This window comes from Saccopteryx bilineata, chromosome 5 (genome assembly GCF_036850765.1).
Source record: "Saccopteryx bilineata isolate mSacBil1 chromosome 5, mSacBil1_pri_phased_curated, whole genome shotgun sequence".
Taxonomy (NCBI): domain Eukaryota; kingdom Metazoa; phylum Chordata; class Mammalia; order Chiroptera; family Emballonuridae; genus Saccopteryx; species Saccopteryx bilineata.
This window is the reverse complement of record NC_089494.1, coordinates 152588564-152604501: the sequence shown is the minus strand read 5'-3', so window position 1 is coordinate 152604501 and position 15938 is coordinate 152588564. Positions and strand designations below refer to the sequence as shown.

The following is a 15938-nucleotide window of genomic DNA, read 5'->3' as shown; positions in this document are numbered from 1 at the left end:
CCAAAGCAGTCCTGCCTAGGCTCTCTCCTGTGGTTTCTATTCTAGGTCCTTCCTTGTTTCACTGCATACTCTCAAAATCACCTGGAACTCATGTTGTGAAATCTTTCCTGCGTGAAGTCAAGAACCCACATGGGCTGGCCTTTTAGGCAGACCTGAAGAGACAGGTCTGCTTTCCTGTAACCGAACCACCTCAGTAGCTATTTAAACACACTGTTTCCCATCTAAAGACATTCTGCCATAGTTGAGGATTGTAAAGCCAGCAGCCAGGGCCACCATCACAGCCGCCTGGCCCATGCAGGTTCGCATTGGATTCGGACAGTCGGTAAAGAAACAATGGAGACAAAAACTGATGGGCCATCATCTTTAATCCTAGCTTGCACCCGGCAGGCAAGCAAAAACACACACTGGGCTCCAAAACCCACTCACATTCAGTGCTCACAAAGCTACTGACTTATCCGAGTTTCCTAGAATCAAAGGTTTCTAGCTCACCAGACTTATTTACCTCTGTTCCCCATCTCCTTCCTTCTCTGCACAAACTCTGTACTAACTGGCTTCTCACTCAACACTCTGCCATCTTAGCTGCTTCTCCTGGCCTCCTCCACGTGGCCTCTCTCTCCTCTGCTCTCTGCTCTTTAATGCTAATCTCAGGAACCAAGAGAGCAAGCTCCTGTTCTGCCCCCATTTTATAGTGTAGATTCATAACCTTTAATCCAATATACAAAATAGGGAAGTTTCTAATACAAAGTCACTTCTCTGGGGCATGATGAGATTGCACCACCCCACATCAAAATGGGTGGGAAAGGCTTAATCCTAAAACCAAGCCCCAGGCTACAAGGATCCTGCCTGCCCACAGCCCACAGAGACACACATTAATATCTTGGCAACGGCCTCCACGTGGGCAGCACCATCTTTAACAAAGTGAGCATAATACATTTTATCTGACCAACAAGGATTGAGAACCATTGCGAGACAACTAATAGTGGGAAGGACCCATATAACACAGTGTTTTGAGCTGAATCTCCAGAATTGTAGTCTGGGTCCTTAGTTGAGCCACAGTAGAGGGGATAAATGTAGATCCCAGGGCCGGGTAGGGGACAGTTTCACTGTCAGAGGTATAGAGAAGAGACATGAGCCTTGGAATCAGCGTGCTGGGTTTGACTTATCACTGTGCCCCTCACTAGCTGTGCTTTGTACTGATATTTATGTGTGTCTCGTCTGCTACTTAGTTTTCTTTATCTGTGAAGTTCCCACAATAAAAATACCTATGGAATTGTGATTAACAGGAAGGGCTCAGTTCTGATCATTTAGCAAGAACTGTAAACTTGTTAGTTGTTATTCAAAGGGATCTGGAGGGCAGGACAGATACCAAAAGTATCTCTTTATAATGTCAGTAGGTTCTGAGAAGGTTGGCTGGGCCCCCAGGAGACAGTAGAATTGTGCAGAGCTGTCAGAAAAAACAGGATGGCCCTTCTGGGTGGACACCATGAACAGTTTGGAATAGAGTCAGTTTTAGTGGATCTTTTATTTTGTACCTATTTTGGGAAAGAAAATCTATGTTAGAAAATGATCAGGGGATAAAATTGCTTTTATTTAAAAAGTGGTATACCCAAGCTCTCATAAATTCTATTCATGGCCCTGGCTGGTTGGCTCAGCAGTAGAGCGTCGGCCTGGCATATGGAAGTCCCGGGTCTGATTCCTGGCCAGGGCACAGAGGAGAAGTGCCCATCCGCTTCTCCACCTTTCCCCCTCTCCTTCCTCTCTGTCTCTCTCTTCTCCTCCCACAGCCAAGGCTCCATTGGAGCAAAGTTGGCCCGGGTGCTGAGAATGGCTCCATGGCCTCCACTTCAAGCACTAGAATGGCTCTGGGCTGGGCATCACCCCCTGGTGGGCATGCCAGGTGGATCCCGGTCGGGCCCATGCGGGAGTCAGTCTGTCTGCTGCCCCCCCCTCGCTTCTCACTTCAGAAACACACACACACACACAAATTAAAAAAAAAAAAATTTTGTTCATCACCAAAAATGAATCTGTGATGATTTATTGAGGAAATTATGCTTATCTGTGGAAGAAACTACTGCAGAGATGTAATAAGATTGGTGAAGATGTCCCAAACATTGACACAAACAGAGTGATTCATTTGGGCCAGTGGGAGTGTGGTGAGGACCTCCTAGCAAAGTTTGCTTTGAAAGACTTACAGGTGAGACACATAAAGAAATCCATAATGTGAAAATGAAATTTCTAGCAAAAATCACAAATGAAGCATACACAACCATTCCTCTCCCTAAAGTTAAACCTAGGCTTATAGATGATTTGTAACTTGTTCATTTGCTGTATATTTCCTCTTTTAATGGCAAAATTTATATTTTGGTCATCTTCTTCCTATTCCGTATATTTTTGTTTCAAGCCAGGCAAGGCTCACAAAATAGAACACATACATGTTTAAAACTGGCTAAAGCTACAACTAATTAGGGAAGTAAATCCTCTACTCCTCTCAAAAATCAAACTTTGCCTACTGGAACCAAGTCAAAATGACTTTTAAATTGTCTGTTATTTGGGGATATCTGTACTGCAGCTCCTTAAATTACCAAGTCTAATTTGGAGCTGACTGCAAATTTAAGCACTTTTAGCAGGAGTTCATGAGTCATTCAGTCTAAGTCTAATTCATTTGTACAGTATTTCCTGGGCAAAGGTGAGTAGCAAGGGATTCACCTAAGCACGGAGAAGAGGAAGAATGTAGCATGAGGGACTTTCTAAGGTCCCTAAGTGAGGTGGCAGAAGAAATAGAAAATGGAATGTGGCTCTTCTCATCTAACTTGCTGACAGCAGTTTGTGACTGCTCCTTGCCCCTACTCTCTCTCTCTTTGCAGAAATATATAAAGGCTATTTGGGTGGGTAGATGAGGGGCTGGTTATAGCATTGCTTACACATATTATGACTCTCTGCATCCCCATATCATGCACATTCTGTGAAAACCTGGAGATGCTAGTATCTGGATATAATTGAGAGGGCGCATACTAATTTGGACCCTGTGACAGCACAGTAACTAAGAATTATAGTTGCAAACCGTTGACACTCAGCTATTGGGTGAAAAGAGAGTGATGGGAATCTGATTTGATGGGATGCCCCTTTCTGACATGTGAACAAAGAAACCTGCATATCTATTTTTAACCAGGCTCTGGAGACTTCCAGTAATTGACATTTGGAGCTGAGGCTCATACGTGTCCCGGTTTCTGGGGACATTTGCATCTTTCTCTGTGTTTGGGTTTTGTCTGTCTAATCCTTCTGAGCAGGTGGGGAAGCAGCCCTAGTCTGCTCATCGGCAGAAGGCTCACAAATGCCCTCCTCCCTTTTCTATTCCAGGAAAAAGGCAAAGACTACTTTGAGCTTTTATGAGTTGCTATACCTGAGTGCCACTGATAAATCAGCAGTGGTTTCAGAGTTATTATTTATTACAGTAGGAAAAAGGGAGACACCCAGATCTGCCCTGTGAGTTGAGCTACAACAGAAGGAATAATGATGCCAGCTCTTGGAATTTGGAAGCTTCTCGCAAACTTTCCTCACACAAGGTGGTTGGTGATCAGAATAACCAGGACAGACTGTGAATTTGGTTTTGGTTCTTATTGTCTTTTTTTCCTTTCTCCAGCTGTTCCTCCATCCTATCCCTTTCCCTATACCTGGTTTTTATGTTGTCTCTTCTTAAGCAAAACCTCTTCCCATGAAAGGACTCGATGGTCCTTACTAAAGTATAATTGACAGATGGGGTTTATGTGCCACCTTTTAAAAGCTCTTCTTATTGTTAGCATTTTAATAGAAATAAAGCCTTTGAATCAAAGGACAAGACCCCTTGTTTGGAATTTCTGGTATCCAGCAGGAGTGGGGATTTCAGTTTAAGGTGAAGGTTAATGTTTTTTTTCTGTAATTATTGAAATGTCAACATTTAATAACTTAGATTCCATTTGTATATATTTAAGACTAATCTCCCTTCAGATGAAAGTAAAGATGTAAAATATGGAAAATATTTTGAAGGCATCATTCTATTCTTCATAATCACTTGCCAAAGCTGCTATTTAGAAAACATGGATCTCTTCACTCTAGTGGAAAGTCAGAAGCAGTTTATCATGGCTCTTAGAATAAAAACCAAAATCCTTATGATGGTCAAGTCAGTAATATCTCAGCAGATTCCAGCCTTCTCTGTCGATATGTCTTCCTGTTGCTTTCTGAGCTTCCCTAATGTGGGCCTTCTGTTCATCCACCATGCAATCACTCTGCCTCAAACAACCATCTCCTCCAACAAAAGATGCCTCGTGCTTCCTCTGCCTGGAAGGGCATCCTCCCCTCCCACTTCCTCTCTATCCCCCACTCCACCTTTCTATCTAGATGACTACAAGTCCCCCTTCAGATATTGGATTGAATGTTACTTCCTCAGGGAATGGTTTGATGATTAGGTTCCATCCCCTTGTTATGCCCTCTATTCTCATCCATTAGTGGGCTGAGACAATTTGCAATTATACGTCTATTTGTGCATTATTTACTAAATGTCTAAGTACCCATCTCAGCAAGGACAAGGACTGCATATGAATCACTCTCCATTGACATCCTTTTCCCTAGCATAGGCCTGGTTCAGGGGCTGCAGGAAGAAGTAGTTGTGATATTAACAAGTTTATTTACAGGACTGACAAATTATACTGAGGCCCTGAAAAACTTTGTACAAATTCCCTCCTATCCTGACTGATAATTATCATTATAGTTAATTCAATGATCAGAAAAGAAGTAACTTAAACACAACTGTCTTCAAAACATGTAGTATTTTTTTGGTAAGTTTGATATGTATGTGTGCATATTCATACACAAAGAAATGTGTAACATAATTGGGATAATATTTACTTTTTCTAAGAATCTTTTGCTTCTATCATATTTGCTTATCAGAAGTCTCTGAGGAAAGTAAGGCATTTTATTGTGAAGAAATTAAAATGTATATAGATCTCTTTCTGTAGTATGTAATAGATATCTCCTATAGTAATAGTAAATATCTACTATAGTGTACAGTAGATACATAATATAGTATAGTAGATATATGCTATAGTTTAGAGTAGATATAGTACATACTAGTATATATGTAGTATATAAGATACACAGTAGATATATAGTATGTATATATACTGTATAGATACTATTTTACCAGTATATTATACTTATATGATAAATATACATTAGAGATTACATATTTTATATATATAAATTTACCAGCCTATTATATATATTTACCTAAAACCATACTGTATGTTAATTGCAAAGACTTAATTCATTGCTGAATTTTATTTATTTATTTATTTATTTATTTATTTATTTATTTATAGGTGAGAGGATGGGAAATAGTGAGCCTGACTCCTGCACGTGCCCTCACTGGGATCCACACAACAACTCTGTCTGGGGCTGATGCTCCAGTACCAAGCTATTTTTAGAACCTGAGGGTGATATACTCAGAGCAATCAAGCTATCCTCAGCACCTGGCACTGATGCTGGAACCAATTAAGCCACTGGCTGCAGGAGGGAAAGAGGAAGAGAAAGAGGAGTGAGAGGGGATCAGAAGCAGATGGTCACTTCTCCTGTGTGCCTTAATTGGGCATCAAACCCGGGACCTTCATACCCTGGGCTGACTCTCTATTCACTGAGCCACCATTCAGGGCCCACGACTGAATTTTATAATCAAGAGTGATGCTTAAGATGATGATAGATCTATGTGAGTGGGTGTTGTTGAAAAGACTGTCTTCAGATCACCCTTTTTTCTGTGTTGGTTTGTGTAAAAATGGCTGTTTAATTTTTGCAAAGTTTTTTGCTGTTTTCTTTGATAATAAATAGTTGAATGCTATGAGAAGTCTTTCTTTGCTATCACTTCTGTAAAGTGAGGTAGAATAAAACAGAAGTTAGTCAGGAGGAGTTGAGCTCAAAATGTGTCTGTTGCACAAGCACATTGTTGGACATGAGCTCCAGCCCTGTGGTTTACTGAGAAGGCTGCTACATGGTTTGGATGGGTTATCCTGAGAACTAATGGACATGTAATTCCGCAAAAACATAGTGTTTCTCCTTTTTTAAGTAGATAGAATTAGAAAAACAAAGAAAGCAATGTTACATATGTGTGTCGTTTATTTTGCATGTACAACTTTGCTCAGCAATTCCATATTTTATCTTTGTTGTTTAACGGTACTGTTACTGATATATTATAGTGAAGATTTCAGTTAAGGATATCATAACAGATATAGCCTGATTTGTAGTACCATTCTATCAGTGCAAGCTCCATAAATAATTTCATTGGCTTAAGAGAGTTTCCAGGAGCCATTTTCCAGTTAAAGTGATTCACTGTCTTGAGGTGCTTAATGAGCTGGGTTTTCTGTGGTCCTCTTTGTTTGATGTGAACAGATGTCATCCAAGAGCTGCTTTGGTAATTGATCACCAGTTCTTCACACCTCTGTCCCATTGGAAACATCCTGCAGAACCACTACCATGATGGTGATTCCCAGGCTGTTGGTATTCCTATCTCATCATTTATTATGCTCTATAACCAGGTGTTGTCTTTAACTTCCCTCAGAACTTGACCTGATGCTTCTCCAACTTGATAGCTATTTCTTTTGCCTTGTTCTAAGGCAGGTTGTCATAATAACAACATGTTCCAGTAATGATACCAAGCATCTTAAATATACTTTAGTGCCTAATCCATAAAACCACACTACGGGACAGGAAACACTGTGATTCTCCATTACTTTGTAAAGGAAATATAGACAACAAAAGAAAATTTCCCCAAGGACTCACAGCTTTGCAGAGGTTGATCTGGGATTTTGCAACTGGGTGTTCTGTCCGTAAGGCCTGCACTATTGCTAACTGCTATAGGGCATATACTGAAGGGAGGCTTGATGGGGGCAGATTTTCTTGATTTAGTTTTCTACTTTTATATATAATCAATACATTATATGGAGAGTACTACTTTATCACAGACATGGATAACTCATTAAATAAGATAAGTAGACAATTTCAATTATATAGAATTTATAAACAGGAAACATACTTGTTTTACATAACTCAAGTCTCAAGCATGAGGGGATTTTGGACTGAAGTATATCGTACCCTAAGTGGTGACACCTGCGATGCAGACGTCGCAAGGAACCAGTCAAAAAAGCAGAAGTTACAAAGGTCTGGAAATTTCAAATAAAAGGTGAAAGAATCCTCTGGCATGAAGGAAATCCCTACAGTCTTGGAGGATAATGAAGAAGAGGAGAGAGTTCAGAATTTGTAGAAATGATACAAAGACAAACCACAGCACTGACCAGGCACCTAGCAAACGTGTTTGCATGCCACACCTGCTCCGCAGGTCTGGTCAGTGTTTCAACCTCATTCTCAATCTCCCCTACTCTGACTCTTGCCACTAACATCTGTCTGGTGTTTAGATGGTTCTCAACTTGTTGCATGAATCAAGCCAGGAAACATTTTCTATGGGATTTCATATTTGATTTCAGTCATATTTGATTTGAGTTGGTTTAAAATTTAATAGAAAAATGTTATGTGTATATATAGAATTTTGTTAGAATATATGTATTTCAATGAATCTGTAGCATAATGTGGAAAAAACTTTCACTTCTGTTTAAAATCTTTGGCTGAATATAGGGTTTTCTTTGTAGAGGCATGGGTACACACTCAGTTATTTGTTAATCTGGGTTCTTTGCAAATCTGTGTTTGCTATGGTGATTTCATACACTCCTGGGTGTTTCCTTAGAAGCAAATTGGCATTAAAATCATCTTTGAGCATTTTCTGTTATTAGTAGCCTATGTAGTAAAAAGTTTAGCAACATGGCCTGACCTGTGGTGGCACAGTGGATAAAGTGTCGACCTGGAAATGCTGAGGTCGCTGGTTTGAAACCCTGGGCTTGCCTGGTCAAGGCACATATGGCAGTTGATGCTTCCAGCTCCTCCCCCCTTCTCTCTCTCTCTGTCTCTCTCTCCTCTCTCTCCCTCTCTGTCTCTCTCTCTCCTCCCTAAAAATGAATAAAAAAAAAGTTTAGCAACATGAAGGATGTTTAAATACTAGTTTTAATTACTCATGTTATGATTTTGTTGAATGTATTTTTTTTACCTGATATATTGCAAAGGTGATACAAAATATGATACTTAGAAGGGGTACCATTCATTTTCTTACAACTGGATTATCATAGATTAGTTTTAAGGTGATGATTCAATTTTTAAGGAAGTTAAATGCTGTAATTCTTATAAAGGTGCTATAAACACTTAGTAGTCAGGGAGCAGTGCACTGAAGGTCCTGTGTGGCATCCAGGACTTTCTCTGTACTAGACAGGTAACCAATATCCTATTGGCGTAAGTCCGTTATAATATAAAATCACCTGTAAATTTGGGAATATAGTTTTCCCCAAACAGCAAGAGCCTGGGTAGGATCTGGGCAGCACAGGAGAAAAGTGATTATAATCTGTTTTCATCTTTCTTTCTGAGTGGTCACGGAGTGGCATCTGTGGAATCTCATGGCATTGCCTTGCTGCTCCCTCTGTGGAAGCCGCAGTTCAGGTTTGTTTATAAGTAAGCATCTCATCTTCTACCTTATGGAGTTCTGCAGAATGGGTATCTAGATCATTCCAAGCTGAAAGAGCAGGACCTACAGTTCTTGTCTTGATAAGAGAACACTTAGTGTATGTTCTGCCTTGTTGACATAAAAGGAATTCAAGTAAAATTCTTAATCCAAAAATATGAAACTCCAGAGTGACCATAATCAAGTCAATTCTTACAACTCAGGGATCATTGAACCATACTGATAAACTTGTTCAGTAGTGTTATAGATATAGCAGCCACCATAACCCTTGCTGGGAATATGTGGTTAGAAAGAACAACAGTAAAGGTTTTAGATGCTTAAATCACATGCTCGGATGGAAGGAATGATTTAGTTATCTGGTCCTCTAGGAGCTCATTGCTTCCTTAGAAGGAATTCTCAGACTCTTATAGTTCTGATCATTTATTTCCCATCCTGCCTCACGTGGCAAATTGACAGTGGACTGCAGAGAGAAAGTGTTGAGGCTACAGAAATTATATAAATGTTGCATTCCAGGAGGACACATTTCAACCCCTTGAGGTCTTTTAAATGGTATTAATTCCAAAAATTGGACACAAAATTTAACTTTTTTATGCTAATAATGATTTTATAAAGAAAAACTTGTTAGTAAAGGTGACAAATATGAAATTCTATCGAACATTTAAATTCAAGAGTCTCAGTGAATACTCCAGGGAGATATTTACCCAGCCAATGACTCTTTGATGTTATTAAGAAGTAATTTATTTAAGAAAGCTCCCATTCATGAGTTTACATAGGAACAATATCTACTTTACAAAGACTTGTGTTCTCAGTATAGTACCCACCTAATTTACAATGACTTTTGGTTAAAATTTTTTTAAGTTGATTCAATAGTATTTGATAATTTTTATTCAGCTTTATGAGATCCCTGGTTCCCATTCATAGAAAGAGAAAATGAATGCAGAGGACATAAATTTTTAAAGAGCAAATTTATCTCCCAAATGAGCTCCTCTAATTTCAGTAGGAGGTATGAGGTGGAGGAAAGTTAACCTCTAGTATTTCCATGGCAGTCCTTTTGGGAATAGACAGCAGGCACCCATTAAAAAAACAGTTCAGTTCCACAGTATCAGTGTTTTGTAACAACACCATTCTGTACAGCAATTCTACAGATATTCTTCTGTAAAATACTGAAATGGTAAAAAGGGCCCCAGAATTTAAGCACAGGTGTTTTTACAGGTTGAGGATAGGGAAGGAACAGTGGTCCTCAGGCATAAGTCAGACCTAGGAAAAGAGAACCTAAACAGATGAGAAGTGAGAGTTTCAGTATCTTGTACATAATTACAAGAGGTCAGGAATTTAGATAGGAGAACTCTTACTTGAGGTTTAATCAAGAATGTGAAATCAAGGCAAATGCAGTGTCCCAAATTCAGATGAGGAAGGCACTTCACAGAACCAGTCATTGGAGGTGACCAACCCTGAATATGTGATTGGAAGTTTTCCCTGCTTTGTCTGGAGAAGAGATGAGTGAACAAGACATGTGAAACATTCTCTCTCTCTCAATGTTTTTTTTTTTTCAGCAATTAAGTTTCCTGTTAAAGCTACCTGATTTAGATTTCCATGGTGATAAATTCAACTTCTTTTCAGCTAGTCTGCAAATAGCATAGCACCATGCAATGTGAAACACTCCCCCCATCTTACCAACAAATTGAAATAATCTAATACTATGTGCCAACAGTATTGTCACCATGTTAAGAGAGGAGTCATAAATAGCACACTCCCTGTCATATTCTGCAGAAGGGGTCTAAATATGTAACTATGGCTTACAAAGATCGCTGTGACAGTTGTGACAGAGAAAGAGCACAGAGAACAATTCACCCCTTGCCTGCCATTGCCATTTGAACTGGCATTTTTGTCTCAGCCCTTAAGTAAGGGAAGAGTACTGCTAAACAATTATTCAGTGCACTTGATCAATGTAGAAAACTAAACTACATTATTCAACTTTCTAAATGTCTGTTTCTATTTATCAAGGTCTTAATTGTGTTTCTTATCTTTACCTCATTCATACAAGTGTCCTTGGTCTACTGGGAAACAGACTGCTTCAAACCCATATCCTCAACAGTCTTCTTTTTCAATAGAGGCCGTTGGCTATAAAGTCAGCCTCAAATTAAGCCGGAACTTTAATAAACATCTCCTGAGTTTTTAGGTCTAGGTTTCTGAGACATCATGTAAAACCTTTGAAACAAAAGTCAAGAGTTCCATGATCTAGTTGCATATGCACTATATAGTCTGTCTAAAATACATTCTGTTAGTACTAGAAATGAATCTACAGAATACATTGTATGCGATTGCCATTGTCATTATAAGTTATAGCTCTGTATTTTATAGTATATAATGGAATGAGATGATAAAAGTGACATCAAGCTTTGGAATTCAATGTCTAAATCACCCATTTTATTCATCATTTGGCAGCTAAATGTCTCTTAAATACTGTATGAGGTTTCATAATTTAATGTTTGCTTAAAGAATTTAAAAATGTGTGTTAAGCTGCATTACTAAGTGGAGTCAAATGATGCTGTAGAAAAGCATCAGAAGGCAGATGTCTGATCCAGTTACCTTTGGCCTCTGAGAACATGATGAGGGCAGGGTCAAATTTTGAGCGGCTCTCTCTTCCTCTAGATGTCCCATTCCTAGAGTCTCATCAAATCTACACCATGCACAGAGCTCATTAAGAGTTTATGTGCTTTCCCATCTGCATTTAACTTGCTCTGGCAACTCTTTCAAGCTCTTTTTTTTCTTCTAAGAACCTGATATTTTGGTATCTGGTGGTCATTTGTGGTTCAATCTCCTGTCTCTGTTAGCTTTGCTGTGGCTGACAAGAAATGATCATTATGTAGAAATTTTAACTCACAATGGTTAAAGGCTCAATGAAATAGTTGAAATAGTTTCTAGAGCTGTGACTATTAAGTACTTACTGGTTTTCATGAAGAATATAGCCCATGACCCTTGTTTTTCTAATTTAAGAGCCTCAAAACGGACATTCTATTCTTGTGATGGAAGGTGGCCTAATTTAACAAAACTCTTGTTTCTCTAAAGTTTTGCTTGACTGAGTGCTCTTAAATGGAAAAGGCTTTGATCCCCATCCCTAAACCCATCACTCATATTCCAGGTAAAAATGGGTCCATATAACAGCAGTATCCAGTTTCCATACTCACTTTATTTTGATTCTGCCTCCAGCAGATAATCTTGGTCAGATTTCATATTGATGAAGGAGCAACCCACTATGAAGTGAGACCTCATGATTTTAGGGGACTAGTGACAGTCGATTATTCCCCAGAATACCTGCTCCTCTGTTGGCTCATATTAAAACAATCACAATCCTCTAGCATCAGTGCTTCCTCCCTTTATTCTAAGGCATAAATGCCGGGTGGTGTGTGAAGAGTGTAACAAAGGTAACTCACTAAGAAATTAATAATCATACATCAAAATTCAGGAAGTGAGATTTGTGTATGTACATCTGCATGCATGTGTGCATGTGTATATGTGTGTTAGGTAAAAATTCTAGAAAGGGGTGAAGAAAGGAGACCAAGAAAGAAACACAAGGATAAGAAATTGAAAATACAGAAACCCTGGAGATACTCTTGCCTAATAGCCTTTGTCATTGGCCAGGTGGACAAAACTCTAGGGTTTCAAAGAATCTAAATTGCTTTTGTCACGCTCTCAATTAGAGAGGCTGATCCTGATATTAAAGAACACTCCTGAGCAATATAATGTGTAAAATATTTTTTCCTTTAATAACCAAGCAGATTATAAAGGAGCCAGATAATATCTTCTATCCATGCAATGCATGTATTTTAGGATTAAGTAACTTTTTTCTTTCCCATCTGGGCTCTAAATCTGTGCCATATGTCACCTAACAAGGTATTTACCATTATTCTTTTATGAAGTTCACTGCATTTTGTTCCTCTTGTCCCTTGAAAATTAGCCTGTCTGTAATCAGAAATCACTTCTGCTCACAGTTCAGTGCACCTACTGTAGATGTGGCAAGTACTTGTTTACAGGCTGGTAATTGGATTAAAATATTGAAAAGAAACAGAAAAATGGAATGTATTGAAAAAATGAAAAACACAGAAATGAAAATCAACAAAACCAAAGTAAATTAAAAAGCTCTAATGAATAAAATTGCTATTAATAGAAATCATTTATCAACAACAAAATTCCAGAGTGTGTAGTCCTTAAAATTCAATTGCAATGACATTTAAAAAGCTAAGAAAAGAAATAAAAGATTCTGAATAGCCTATCTGTGAGGATGACTTGAAAATGGTTGATTAATTTCTGTGTATCTTCCAGGCTGTCTTGAAAAATGGGCAATGCATAAATCTTTACTGGGTAAGGATATAGCACTTTTATAGCAGGGAAAGTGTCCTGTATTTTTTAAAATTATTTTTATTTATTTATTTTAGAGGAGAGAGAGAGAGAGAGAGAGAATGGGGGGAGGAGCAGGAAACTTCAACTCCCATATGTGCCTTGACCAGGCAATCCCAGGGTTTTGAACTGGCGACTTCAGCATTCCAGGTCGACGCTTTATCCACTGCACCACCACAGGTCAGGCAGTGTCCTGTATTAAATTATTTAAGAAGAAGAACTAACTATTCTTTTAAATTTGAGTATTGTTACCTTGATATTAAAAATCTCAGAAAAGAAAAGAAAAAAGAGAAGTATGATCTCTTTCCACAGATCCTACAGAGTGATATGAACCAGCAGTAGATGACACTGAGAGTCATTGGGCATTGGTGCTATTTTGTCAGTTGAGGAGTGATGAAGTTGGTAAACAGTCTACTGCTTCTAAACTCAGAACTATGCCAACAGACATAATTTTTTAAACATTCTTTTAATAACCTTATTTAAAACATATTTATTTATTTATTTATTCATTTATTTAAGTGAAAGGAAGAGAGATAGCAAGACTCCTGCATGCATCCAACAGGGATTCACCCAGCAATTCCTGTTTTAGCTGATTCTCCAATCAACTGAGCTATTTTTAGCACCTGAGACTGATGCTCTGACCAACCCAGTTATCCTCAGTGTCCAAGGTGACACTAGAACCAATTGAGCCACTGGCTGCCAGAGAGGAAGAGAGGGAGAAGGAGGAAAGGGAAGAGGAGAAGAAAGAAGCAAATGGTTGCTTTCTTGTGTGCCCTGTCCAGAAAACAAACCTGGGTGATCTGCATGCTAGGCTGACACTTTATCCACTGAACCAGCCAGCCAGGGCCAAACATATATATTTTTAAAAAGCCAATGTTTTACATAAACAAAATAAAGCAAAAGCAGCGGGGTCTGCCGGCCTTGCAATTGACAAACCCTTGGCAAGACTCACCAAGGAAAAAAGACACAGGACTCAAATAAATAAAATCCAAAATGAAAGAGGAGAGATCACCACAGACATCATAGATATACAAAGAATTATTGTAGAATACTATGAAAAATTATATGCCACCAAATACAACAATCTAGAAGAAATGGATAAATTCCTAGAACAATACAACCTTCCTAGACTGAGTCATGAAGAAGCAGAAAGCCTAAACAGACCAATCAGCAGGGAGGAAATAGAAAAAACGATTAAAAATCTCCCCAAAAATAAAAGTCCAGGCCCAGACGGTTATACTAGTGAATTCTATCAAACATTCAAAGAAGACTTGGTTCCTATTCTACTCAAAGTCTTCCAAAAAATTGAAGAAGAAGCAATACTTCCAAACACATTTTATGAGGCCAACATAACCCTCATACCAAAACCTGGCAAGGATGGCACAAAGAAAGAAAACTACAGACCAATATCTCTAATGAATACAGATGCTAAAATACTAAACAAAATACTGGCAAACCGAATACAACAACATATTAAAAAAATAATACATCATGATCAAGTGGGATTCATCCCAGAATCTCAAGGATGGTTCAACATACGCAAAACGGTTAACGTAATACACCATATCAACAAAACAAAGAACAAAAACCACATGATCTTATCTATAGATGCAGAAAAGGCTTTTGATAAAATACAACACAATTTTATGTTTAAGACTCTCAACAAAATGGGTATAGAAGGAAAATATCTCAACATGATAAAGGCCATATATGATAAACCATCAGCCAACATCCTATTAAACGGCATAAAACTGAGGACTTTCTACCTTAAATCAGGAACAAGACAGGGTTGTCCACTCTCTCCACTCTTATTCAACGTGGTGCTAGAAGTTCTGGCCAGAGCAATCAGACAAGACAAAGAAATAAAAGGCATCCATATCGGAAAAGAAGAAGTAAAGCTATCACTTTTTGCTGATGATATGATCCTATACATCGAAAACCCGAAGGACTCCACAAAAAGATTATTAGAAACAATAAACCAATACAGTAAGGTCGCAGGATACAAAATTAACATACAAAAGTCCATAGCCTTTCTATATGCCAACAATGAAATATTAGAAAACGAACTCAAAAAAATAATCCCCTTCACGATTGCGACAAAAAAAATAAAATACCTAGGAATAAACATAACAAAGAACGTAAAGGACCTATATAATGAAAATTACAAAGCATTGTTAAGGGAAATCGAAAAAGATACAATGAGATGGAAAAATATTCCTTGTTCTTGGATAGGAAGAATAAATATAATCAAAATGGCCATATTACCCAAAGCAATATACAAATTTAATGCAATTCCCATCAAAATCCCTATGAGATTTTTTAAAGAACATGAAATAAAAAGATCACACAGAAATGCCAATATCCACCAATAGGTAAACTTTGATATAAACGTGTTCCAAAGAGACAATGAATCAGACTCCATAGTAAATAAAGTCTGGGAGAGAAAAAGCCAAAGGAAACATTAGAAATACTTGTACACCGGCATCATAAAAGGAAATCCACCCACATGAGCAAACCAGCACCACTACCCTCTAGTAGGTAATCGACATTAAGTTTGCAAAAGAAGCAAGCTCTTACCTTATTGGCTGGATCACTTCTATTATAGTTCTGTAGAGCTAGAGATGAAAAAAAGAGAAGTAATTAAGTTTAGTCCTTTAATGTGAGAAAGATGTTCTAGGCTAACATATAATTTTTTAAAATTTCTTATTTTTTTGTTAAAAAGTTTGAATGAAAGCAATATATAACAACTTAGCAAGTGAGATGAATATTGTTCTATTGCTCTTGCAAATTACTTATTATGTTCATTGACCTAAAGTGGGAGCAAGAGTGAAATTTACTAGTGGGGACTTGTTCAGTCCTCATCAGAATAAAATGATAGTGCTGCATTATTTGATTTCTGATTTCTGTCATATTCACACCAAGGAGATTTTACTAGGATTTGTCTAAGTTATCTTGG

The 15938-nt window shown here is 38.1% G+C and overlaps 1 protein-coding gene across 1 annotated transcript in view; it reads right to left on the bottom strand.

Moving 5' to 3' along the window:
* Nucleotides 1–15577, bottom strand: part of CELF2 (CUGBP Elav-like family member 2) — a 707230-nt gene extending 691653 nt beyond the window's left edge. The window contains exon 1 of the mRNA XM_066278852.1: nt 15560–15577. The gene's annotated coding sequence lies outside the window, so the exon portion shown is untranslated. The remainder of the gene's footprint in view (nt 1–15559) is intronic.
* Between the last annotated feature and the right edge of the window lie 361 nt (nt 15578–15938).